The sequence below is a fragment of the Propithecus coquereli genome, unplaced genomic scaffold (genome assembly GCF_000956105.1).
Source record: "Propithecus coquereli isolate 6110/MARCELLA unplaced genomic scaffold, Pcoq_1.0 Scaffold301, whole genome shotgun sequence".
In the NCBI taxonomy this organism is placed as follows: domain Eukaryota; kingdom Metazoa; phylum Chordata; class Mammalia; order Primates; family Indriidae; genus Propithecus; species Propithecus coquereli.
Genome location: NW_012148631.1, coordinates 3,990,665 through 4,003,108, shown reverse-complemented (window position 1 = coordinate 4,003,108; position 12,444 = coordinate 3,990,665).

Sequence of the window (12,444 nt, the reverse complement as noted above, 5' to 3'; positions counted from 1 at the left end):
TGCAGCTCTCAATTATTTATTGATTTTGACTTAATCTTTCTTTAGCCAATAATACCTAATATTTCTCTTTTGAAATGTCTTGGCGCAAAAACAAAGACCCTGTCTCAAAAAAAAAAAAAAAAAAGAGAGAGAGATTGAGGCTCTGCTTAGCCTCTCTTGAATCACGTGTTCTGGGGGAGGCCAGCTGCCGTGTCCTAAAGATGCTCAAGCATGGTTACAGAGGGGTCCACGTGGTGAGAAACTAAAGCCTCCCGCCAGCAACCATGCGACTGAGCTATCTTGGAAGCACATCCTCAGCCCAGGTCAAGTCTTCAAAGCTGCTGCCCCAGCCCACAGCTTAACTACAGACTCCTGAGAGACCCTGACCCAGAACCACCCAGCTCAGCTGCTCCTGGATTCCTCATCCATAGAAACTATAAAATAATAAATGCTTATTTGAAGCTGCTAATTTATGCATAATCAGGTACACAGCAGTAAATAATGAACACAGACTCCATCGCATTTTTTTTTTCCTACCAGCAACTTCTCCCTGTTTTCCTTCACCTCACCCCCAACCACCCTGGGGAAACAGAAAACCACTCCAGACTCAAGACAGCTCTCTAGCTGGGTGACTTGGACAAGCTGCTTAACTAGCTGGGTGTCCAGGTATGAAATGAAGGCTAATAATACCTTACGTGTGACAAGTAGGCTCTAAAACTGCCCCCAATTAATCCACCTCCTGGTATTCATACTCTTGTGTCATTTCCTCCCTTCAAGTGTAGGCTGGACTTCCTGTCTCACTTCTAATAAACAGCATGTGGCAGAAGTGATGGGCATGTTGCTTCTGAGATTAGGTTACAAAAAGATTGTGACTTCCGTCTTGGACATTCTCACCGTCTCTTAGATCAATCAGTCAGCTCGCATGTGTGGAGGCAGCCCGATGGAGAGGCCCCGTGAGTGAACTTGAAAGTGAACCTTCTAAGGCCTGACAACAGCCATGTGCATGAGTTTAGAAACGGATCCCTCAGCTCCAGCTGAGCCTTGACATGACCACAGCTCTGGCTGACAGCTTGGCTGCCACCTCCTGAGAGACCCTGACCACAGGCATCCAAATGTTTGTTGTTGTAAGCCCCTAAAGTTGGGGTAGTTGGTTATGCAGCAGCAGATAACAAACACATTGTCCTAAAAGCTTGCTGTGAAGATGAAGTAAATGTATAGTACCTGGCACATAGTAGACGCTAATTAAATGCTTGCTGAATGAATCAATCAATAAACACATGAACGTTCTATAATGCAGAATGTTCCCTGAATCCAAATGCTCACTCCCTTCCACCCACTCCTGCCAAAGACGTCACTGAAAGTTGTTTTAAGCAGGGGAATGGCTGGGTCAGATTTGTTTTTCTGTAATGGGAGATTGGTTTGTGTTCCATGGGTGTGGCTGGTTCAGCTGTGGTCTGGATAAAGAAAGATTAAAAAATAATAATCCTTTGTCAGCTCAGAGAGGACGTGAGGGTGACTTAGGTCTCATAGCCAGTAGGTCTCTGAAGAAAAACTCTCCTTTTTTGCTCTATTAAAGTCTCCTGAGCAATTAGAAGACACTCGTTCATTCATTCATTCATTCTATTTGTTCATTCTACCATTATTTACTGAACACCTCCTTACGGCAGGCACTCTGGATATAGAAATGAACATGCCAGATCCCTGGTTTCAAGAAAGAAGGGAGCAGGTAAGCAAAAGCGTGATGCCAGCGCCAAAACTCAGGGGCGGGGGCATCAATGTCTGGTGAGTACAGCAGAGTGGCAGCACCAGAGGTTCTGGGAGTCCAAGAGGGGGTCCCTGATTCCACCCACGGGGGGGAATTCTTTCAGCTGAAGGTGACAGAAATCATCTCAAATTAATGCACACTGTATAAGGCAAGAAGGAGACAGAGAGAGAGAGAGAGAGAGAGAGAGAGAGAGAGGAGAAGGAAGGGAGGGAGGGAAAAGAAAAGAGGAAAAGTCTATGGTAAAAAAATAGAAAGAAAGAAAAGAAAAAAGAAAAGTCCAAAAGCCCAGAAGTAGATTTGGATTTCAGGCACATTGAATCCAGGTGTTTCAATAACTGCGCCAGGAATCTGGCTCTTTCCATCCCTAGTCTCATTTTGAATTCTGGCTTCATGTTGAACAGGCTTCCTCCAGTGCTGGCAAAATGTCTGCCTGTAGCTCCAGGCTGAAGTCTTCCCACTCCGCAACTCCAGAAGATAAAGATCACTTCTTCCCTGATTCCTCCTGCACAGGCTCTTGAGATGGCCCTCAAGGGCCACAGCCCTTAGGTCACAGCCCCAAGTGTGGCTCCAGGGTACTAGAGTGTGCAAACTGGCCAGGCCTGGGCTGAATGCCAGCCCCTCCAGCTTGGGGTGGAGTCAACCGCATCCCACGCACACAAATCAGATGGGAGAAGAGTGGTTCCCTAATGAAAAGTCTGCGCAGTGTTCCTACAGAAGATGGAGAGAATACAGGGAGGCTAAATCATCATAAGTCTTGGGGAGGGAGTCAGGGAAGGCTTCTGGGAGGAGGAAGAGTCTAAGCTCAGACCTGACGAACAAGTAGGAATTGGGCAGGGGGAGAGAGGTAGGCTGGGTACATTAGTATCCATTCCTGCATAACAAACTACCCAAGACTTAAGACAAACACATTGTCTTGGTCAATTTTCTGTTGCTATAATAGAATACCACAAATCAAGTAATTTATAAAGAAAAAGAATTTATTCCGTACAGTTCTGGAGGCTGGGACATGCAAGGTCGAGGGGCTGGGTCTGGTGAGGCCCTTCTTGCTGGGTCGTAGCATGGTGGAGGCATCACACGGCGAGAGGGCAAGAGCGTGTCAGTTTAGGTCTCTCTTCCTCTCCTTGTGAAGCCACCAGTTCCATCAAGGGGGCCTCACCCAGATGACGTTATCTAATCCTAATTGTTTCCCAAAGGCTCTACCTCCAAATGCCGTCAACACATGAATTGGGGTAAGTTTCCAACACGTGAAATTTGGGAGACACATTCAAACCATGGCACGCACTTAATATGTTCCAACGTCTGAGGGTCAGGAATCCAGGCGCAGCTTAGCCTGCTGGTTGTGACTCAGTCAAGGCTGCAGCCTCTGCAGGCGACCAGAGTTGGAGGATAGAAGCTCACTCTCATGGCTGTTGGCTGGAGTCTTCAGCCCTCCCCACATGGACCTCTCCAAAACACTGCTCATGACGTGGCTTCCCCGGAGTCGGTGAAGAGAGACAGACAGAGACAGCCTTCTATAAAGTAGTCTGCAAGAGACTGGCTACTTACTGTGTAAGGATCCAACAACCTGGGAGGTGGGAGAGAGGACAGCATGGCTGCAGCCTGGGCTAACGTCCAGCTAGAGCGGCAGATAGGTGGGGGCTGGGCTGTGAAGGAATTTGAATGCCTTGTTAAAAATTTAAACTTTTTTTCTGTAGGTAACTAGGGGTCCTGAAGCATTTAAAGTTAGGACATACTGCACTATTTTGGTTTGTAGTTTTAGGGAGCCCGATACACAGTATTGTCTTTCCTGCATGTGTTCTGAATACATGTGATTCCTATCTGCAGGGGGTCTTCCTAATGGTGAACCTCAGAATTTGGCAGACAGACCCACCCAGGAGGAATAACAAGGGAAGAAAAAGCACAGGCTCCTTGGGGAGGGCAGATCAACAGTCCCAAACTCACCAGTTAGAATTCACCCGTCTCCCCTGGCGGGGGTGGGGGGAGCCCAGGGTGTTGAGGGGAAAGCCCTCCCTGTAGAAACCGAAGGAATGGGAAAGCACACCACCCACAATTTGGCCACATCACACCACCAACAATTTGAAATTGTTTAGAAGCATCACTTTGGTGGTCAGTGTGGAGGATGGGCTGGGGTGAGAGGCCAAGAAGGAGGCTGCTGCGATCTCCAAGAGGAGATGGGGAGTGGGCCCAAATCTGCAGGACTTGAGGGACAGTCTGGAAGCAGTTAAACTGCTCAGAAGCGTCCCAGGGACTAGGAGGCTCAAACACAAGAGTTTGTAGGAGCCAGGCAGGCATTTCCTCAAATTTCCCGCATTTGCCCCACTCTCAGTCTCCCCATCTTGGCTGAGGGGGACTCCATCAACTTCCAGTTGCCCATTATCCTTGCTGTCATCCACGACTCCTCTCTGTCTCTGCAGGGTCACTACGATGAGCATGGGTGTAATTCTGATGTTCATTGAACTTATTGAATTTGTGGATTTTCAATGTTCTGGAAAATAATCAACTACCTTATTTACAGATATTGCCTCTGCCCTATTATCTCTCTTCTCCCATTTTGCTTTTATTATCTCTGTTCATTTTGCAAAGTTTCTTCTGACCTATTTTCTAGTTTACTAATTCTCTCTTTGGCTGTGCTTCATCTGCTATTAAACTTGTCCATTAAATTAATTTTAATTATTGTATTTTTCTGTTTTGGGATTTGTATTCTGTCCTTTTTCAGATATTCTATTTGAATAGAAGGAGTGCTGGACGCCTTCTGTTTGTCCTTCCAGAACAACTCTGCTTCTTGACCCTGCCCTGTGTCCTGGGAGGTTGACCTGCATTGATGGCCACTTATTCTCTTGGCTTCCGATTGGTTTCAGCCTGTGGGGGGCACCAGCAACAGATTGGAAGGAAGGAGAAGAATGAGTTTTCGGTACGCATTCCCCAGCTTCCACCCTGAGTGCCCACCCAGGTGACTGTGTCCTTCGGTGGACGTCATAATTCCCATCATGTGGTCCTCTCCTCCCAGTGCCCTTCTTGGTTCCAGTCACCACTTCCTCTCCTGACCTTTCAGGCCTATGGGCAGTAACACTGCACTGTTCCTTACTCCAGGGTGCTAGCTCTGGGGTATCTCTTGTAGTTTCCCTACCTGCTTCTCATACTGGTAAAAGCATCTCTTTGTGAAGCTCTTCTCTAACCACTTAGAATACGCCATTGCTTTCAGACCAGGACACCGACCGATATAGTCGCTTTGCAAGGTTTCCAGTTTCCTTACAGAATTTTCAGTGTAGCTTTTTATCTCCTTGAACATAGCAGCATAATTATGCTATAGTCAGTGTCTGATATTCCCCACGTCTGGAGTCCTTGAGGTACATTTCTGCTTCTTATCATTCATAGTGTCTTGTCTCCCCACGAATCTAGTTATCTTTGATTATGTGCTGAAAATTGTGTTTGAAAAAATATTTATAAAAATAATTTTAGGCCTGGATGATTTTTTTTTTTATTGCTTTTGTCAGGCACCGGGGGCAAACCGGCATTCTGGAATCAACTTAGTTCAGAGCTTGAGACATATTAGGTCACCCAGATGACCTGAAGGTGGGCTCAGTCTGTTCGAGGGCTAGTCTGCTTTTATTTCACCCCTTCTTCTAGGGTATAGGCTTTCAGGGTCACAGCCCAAGCTGGGGGGAGATGTGCCAGGGTCACCAAACTTTGGCAGACCCTGGAACTCTGATGTCAGGGTCCCTGGCCTTCACAATAAATCAGAATCTGAGCCTTTTCAACCACCTCACATGGCTGCCACCCTGATCCAAGCCATCGTCATCTCTCACCTGGATCAGGCATCCCTACTCAACTGGTTTCTTGCTTTCCATCTCGTCACCTGCGGCCTGTTCCCAGCACTGCAGCCAGAGCAGACCTTTCATCCTAAGACCCTGTGCCTCCTCTGCTCAGAGCACTCGAGAGGCTCCTGTCTCACTTAGAGTAACAAGCAAAGTCTTTACAATAGCCGGCAGCCTGCAGGGTCTGCCCCCACTACGTTCCTGGCCTCCTTTCCGGTCCCTCCCTGCTCACTCTGCTCCTGCTGCAGTGGCTCTTTGCAGTGCCTCGAGCACAACAGGATGCTCCTGCCTCAGGGTCTATGCACGGCTGCCCTCCCTGGATGTCTGCTTGTCTAATGCCCTCCTCTTCAAGTGTTTGCTCAAATGTCATCTCAGGGAGGCTTTCCTGATCCCCCAGGTCAAATTATGGACCTCCCCCGACACTCCTGATCTCCCTTTACCCTACTCTTGCTTTGGTTTTTTTCATAGCATTCATCACCTTCTAACCTGCTGTTTCGTTCACTTGTTTCTCATTTACCTATTGTGCATGTTGTCTCTTTCCCCCACTAGAACAACAGCTCCATGAGGGCAGGGAGTTTTTGGTGTGTGTTTGGTTCCCAGAATCTAGAATAGTGACTGGCACATACATAGTAAGTGATCAACAATACTTACTGAAGGAATAAATGCAAATCAGAGTGAAGCAATGCCAGGGCCAGTGGGAACTTGGCCTGTGTGGCCACTGTGTCCAGGAAGGCCAGGGCCAAGGAAGAGGCCTGTGTTGATGGGCGGTTGTTACATACAGGGGCATCGAACAATTAAGTACATATGTTGGGGATGATGGGATTCAGGTTCTTACTGTTGGAGACGGGAGTTACAGATGTGGGAAGGGGGAAGACTAGAAGAGGCCCTGTGGTTTCGAATTGGAATTGAACGTATTGGTGTGAGCTCATGGATTCTACTGTGTGCATAGACATGATAGGGAAGTGCACGTGAGAATATACATACATCTTCTTAACTCTGTCATCTAGGAAGTACTGGAAGCAATGACACCCTTACTGCCCAGCTCTTGGTTTCCAAATACCAATCTCCACTAAACGGAACCAGGGCTCCTAGGAGAAGCACAGATTGAGTATCCCTAATCTAAAAAAATCTAAAGTCCAAAATGCTCCAAAATCTGGAGCTTTTCGAGCACCAACATGATACCACAGTGGAAAATTCCACACCTGACCTCACGTGATAAATTACAGTCAAATTGCAGTCGAAACTTTGCTTCATGCACAAAATTATTAAAAATACTGTATAAAATTACCTTCAGGCTATGTGTATAAGGTATATATGAAACATAAATGGATCTCATGTCTAGACTTGGGTTCCATTGTCAAGACACCTCATTGTGTTCATGCAAATATTCCAAAATCTGAAAAAAACCCCAAATCTGAAACACTTCTGGCCCCAAGCATTTCAGATAAAGGATACTCAACCTGTAGCTGATCCTTAGCCTAGGACAGGGAAAGTACCAGATGAGTCTGGAGCATCTTCTCAGGTCAGAAGTAAGGACATGCTCGAGGTATGATGGGGACATGTGAAAAGGACGTAAGAGCCAGCTTGAAGGAGCTCCCACTGGCCAAATCTGGGATAATTTCAACATTGAAATTGATGAGGATAATGGATGATTCCACATGGAATAAAATAAGCATGTGAGTTTATAACAAATACAAATAAACAAATAGATCAGTAAGTGGGGGAGAGGGAGAGCTCTTTCTTGCAGTAGGATGCCAACTAAATAAACACAGAAGGGATGATGGAACTGCCCTGTGGCAGCCGTCCCAGCCGTTGATTCAGGCCAGACTCATCAGTGGTGGTGACACTGAGGCATTCCTCACATTTTCTCCCGCACCCGCCCATGCTGGTCTCTTCCTCTCACTGACAGTGAACATATATAGAAGTGCTTTGAAAGTTCAAAATCCCTCTACGAACTTAAGCCCTTTAAGGGGTGATGAGTAGCCCAAATAGGTAACTTTTCATGCCTGTAAATCCTGCCCACCTTGGAGCCTGGGATCATGGCGACACCCCTTTGTGCCACCTGTGTCTGGCAAAGTTCCAGGTACACAGTAGGTGTTCTACCGAGTGATCATGTATACAGAGGGGAGATGAGTGTCCCCCTCTTGTTGCTGCACCAACCTTTGTATCCCACACAGATGCACCTTCAGTGGGAAGATACCTGTGCACATGTGTGTGCCCAAGAGTGTGTTCACACTTGTGTGTGTGCGCACACAGGGTTTCCATTTAATATGAAGTGCTCAGATGCTGCCCACAGCTGTGTCAGAATCTACTTGGTCACCAGCTCCTGGGAAGCAACTTTCTCACATTTTCAATGCACCTGAGGGGATCTCAGTTCTTTGGGCTCTATTTTTCTGAGTCCCACCTACTTTCTCCTTCATGAATCTTCACTGTCTCTGAATCCAGATAAACCTGGATGTGTCTGATTTCCCTTGTAAGGTACAGTTCAGTCTTGACTTTTGCTTGAGACCCACTTGCCTGGCCCTTTTCCCCTGATGCGTTAACCATTCATTGGCCCCCTGCTCTGGGAGACGCATGATGTAATGTGCTTTGGGTTGTGCCAGACCTGTATTTCAGTCCCACCTTGGCTCCCCCATTCTCCAGGCTGTGTGACCCTGGGCAAGCTACTGAACCACTCCGTGCCTCAGTTTGCAACTGTCAAGTGGGGGTTAGTAATGCCCACATCATAATGTTAAGTGACTTGGTAGAGGTCCGGAGCTTAGCATGGAATTGGGTGCATAGTATACGCTCAGTGAAATGGTGTTTGCCCTACCCCTCCTACTCTTAGAATCCTAGGGAGGGTGTATGCAAAGATGGCAGCATTTGGTCCCTACAGAAGGAGGACATTTGTTTCAAACAGACAGTGGCCCTCTGGTCTGTGTTGAGTGTGGGCCTTTCATCCACACTTTTCAGGAGCTAGGAAGCTCACCAGTTTGAGGCGTCTCACCCAGAGAGTGCAACTCCTGCCTCCAGCAGTCGGCTCACGCAGGCTGCAGTGACACGGGGCCACCTGCTCTCCTTCCTCATCGCCTTCTGACCTGGAGCTCACCTGGACCCCTTCCTCTGCTGTCTGGAGCGTGGGGCTGGGGACCCACCCACTGGCTCCATCTCCAGTCCCCTGTGGGCTGCCTGCCCGCCCCACCCCTGGTGGCTCTTCTGCCATTCCCGCTCCTTGGCTGGACTGGGGAGGCCTTTGTGCGGCCCGAGCCTGAGCGTGTGTCACAGTGTGTGGGTGTCACCGTGTGTTGGCAGCACTGACGTCCAGAGGCAGGTGGGGCTGCTCTCCTGGCTGATGACTGTGCTGCTTCCTCAGGGTGGATCAGTGACCAGCTGGTGTCAAATTGAACTTGACTCTGAGGAGGAAACAGAGAAGGTCTTTCTTCTCTGAGAAGGGCCTGACGACTTCTGATGTGATTCCTGTGTCACTAAAGCAAGTCACCGCACCTCCCTGAGCCTCAGCCTCTTTATCTGTAAATTGAGGATCTGCGAGGATCAGCAGTTACTCATTCATTCATTCATTCTTAAGTTGATACACCAGTGAATAGGACGGAAACGCTCTCCCTCCTCATGTGAGTGCTTAGCACTCCATAAATGATAATAAATGTAAATAAGGCCAATGATAATATGTTCCAGGTGGCTCTGGCCAGATTCACATTTCCAAGGTGCCTTAAATGGAGAAAGACTAGATGAGAAACTGGCTCACCGTAACCCCAAGAGCTGCAGGACGAGGGGGGAGTCAAGGGTACCAGAAGGAGCTTTGGGGTCGGAGTGCAGGATCCTAAGCCTCGCCCAGTCAATTCCTGCCTGGGTCATCTTGGGGATGTCCCGTTCCCCACTCTAGCCTCAGTTTTTTTCCTCTGAAAAATGGACATACTGCCACCTCGTGAGTCCGTTGGAGGGTCACGTGCTGATTCTGTGGTCACACTGTACCCCCACTGCTTGGGTCTGGTTCTGGTGGGATCCCAAGTCGCACCTCCTCTCTGGGTCTCGTGGCCTCAGTGGTGAAGTGAGGGCTTGGTCAGAATGACGACCGAGGCCTGTCTTCACTCTGTGAGTTCACTCCGTCCTCTCCTCACTTTTCTCTCCTCCGTTACAAAACAGCGACGTTTTTAGCAGACCCTGGACTTGGCCTCCTATGGGAACTAAATTCAACAAATCCTCACCCAAGCCCCAGGAAGGGTTTTAGGTGTTATGTAGACAGGATATAGACATCAGCTCTGTCCTCCTCCCTGAAGAGTAATACCACAATTGTTCGTAATTAGAATCATCATTGTTATTTTTGCTCTAATCCCTAAAATCATGTATTCATCAAGACCTCTCATTTGGCCCACATCAGAGGTATCAAAATAGAATTCGCTTGTGTGAAATTTATTTTTTGTTGACGTCAACTAATTATTTAATTAAAGTAATAGTTTACAGCCATACCACCCTGAACATACCTGATCTCGTCTACTTAAAGGAATAGTAATTATTTAATTTAAAAACAAACATATTGAAAAAGATATTCAAACAGGAAAAAGGGTCTCCAGTAGACATGAAGTCTGTCTTACACCTCCCCCTGCAAAGGCAACCACAGCCCACGATTCCCTTCATTAGACTGGGCTTTTTGGGGTGCCCACGGTGATCCTGGCCTTTCTCTGGGAAGACCACAGAGGCAGGGACTACTCTGGTTTCCCAGCCGGGAGCTCTGAATCCAGAAGGGAGTGAGAGTGGAAGCTTCCCAAGGAGTTGAGGGTCTACCAGAAGGCTAGAGGGACAGTAGCTTCCTTAGGGACCCTGCTGAGGGTCTCTAGGACACGGAAGCCTTGGGGTCAGGGGTCCACCAAGAGAGACCTTTAATCCACTTCCAAGAGATCAGCTGACCCCGTCATAGAAGGTCTTCTACATACATTTATTGAGTGAGTGCACCAGGCCAGAAATAACTGTGGCTTTGCACTGAAGTTGGAGTTAGTGTGAACGAGGAAGTGGAGCTGGAAAGACGCTGTGTGAGCAGGCGGAAGGGCGATGACATGGACTGAACACCTACTCTCTGCCAGGGGCTTCTGTTAGGTCATTTTAAAATTAATTTGTAAGTACACAAGTAATGTAGGAGTACATCGTCCCTGTACAGATGGCAACTTTACAGATAAGGCTAAATCCTCCTTTGATCTCCAGCTCCAATCCTGGTTTCCTTCCACCCCTCCAGCGGTAACCGCTATTTTCAATTTGGCATGAATCCTTCCAACTTTTTTCTCTGCATTTTACATACACGTATGTTTTGTTTTATTAGTCTGTTAAGATTAATAGTATCATGCACATTATTCAGCCACTTAATTTTTGGATTAACAAAACATCTAGGAAGGAGATCGGGTGCGTACAGATCTACCCATCTATGGCAAGGCTTCCACGTGCAGCATCTCACTGGGTGTTCACATTGACCCCACTTGACAGATGAGCAAACAGAGGCTCAGAGAATATAGGTGACTCACCACAGCTGGTGAGCAGCGAAGTGGGATTCAGACGGCAATTTTTCTCTCTCCAAGTTTAGGTTGAATCTGCCCCCTCCTAATCTGCCCGTGGTTGGTACCCTAAGTTTCCTTTGGCTTACATCATCAAATGGGCCATTCAAATGGCAGAGTGATCCTGATGCAAGGGACTTATTGGCCACCTCCCTTCCCTGTTAAAAATACCTCCATGGCTTCCCAGAGTCCAAGTCCCTCTACCTGGTGAGAAAGGATCTTCTAGACATGATTCCTGTTAATTTCTCCAACCCCCCCATTCCCACCCCGCCCCAGCCAGGTCATGGTCTGCCTCATGGTCACCATCCCAGAAAAAACCAAACATAGTACTTAGAGCGCCCTTCATGCCATGTCATTCTTCTCCTCCATGTCTTTGTCCGTGCAGTCCTCTCTGTTTGGAAGAACTCCGCGTCCCAGCCCTCTTTGCCCAGTTTACTGCAACTCATCCTTTATGACCTCAAACAGGGGCCATCTCCTTTTGATCGCCCTCCATGTTACCCCCAGGCTGGGTTAGAGGTCTCTCCTCTGTGGCCCACGATTTCTTGTACATACTCTCATCAAAGCATTTCCCAACCCATTGCAATTGCCATTAGATCTGCCCCCCGCGTTTGAAGGTGAGCCCCTTGAAGGGAGGGTCCCTGTCTCATTCACCTGTGTCTCCAGGTTCTGGGCCTGCACGCGTGTGTATGGAGCACACGAATGCCTCAAAAGAGTGAATGATTGAGTTTGTTATCTTGTGTTGGAAGTTTCAGTGAAGATGGGAGAGAGACTAAGTACACAAGACGATAGTACTAAGAAGAGAAACCTAAGACCTCCTGAATGGAATTTACCCCAAAGGCAATCATACTATCCAGATGTATATTGACTGTGTTGGGCCATATTTTCTCAAACCATCTCCTGGATCAATGATTCCTCTTAGCTCTGTTATGTTCCACCTTTCATCTTTTTCATCTGGTCCTCAGGCTGCTGAAAGGGGATTCATGCCAAGGTTTTCATTTGAAATCAATCCTGCCAAGGACTGGCTGAGCCCGTGGCTTCAACTCCTTGGTCACGTCTCCTTGTTTCAAAAGGGCATCAAAACCCTCGGCCCACTCTTGAAACAGGCAAGGATTTTTTGAGGAGGACTGGGGAGTTCACTTTTTGGAAGAATGTTCCCCTTCTCAAGATATGATTTAAAACTTATTATCTCCTAAGTAGCATTTTGCCTCAAAATTCCAATGTCATCTTTTGTTACGAGTAGAATTTGGGGAAGCCCAGAGCTTTCACCCATTTCCTCTCACTTCCCTTTTCTCCAAACAAATCTGAGGGGAAAACTCTTTTCATTTCTTTTTTTCTTAATATAATTTAA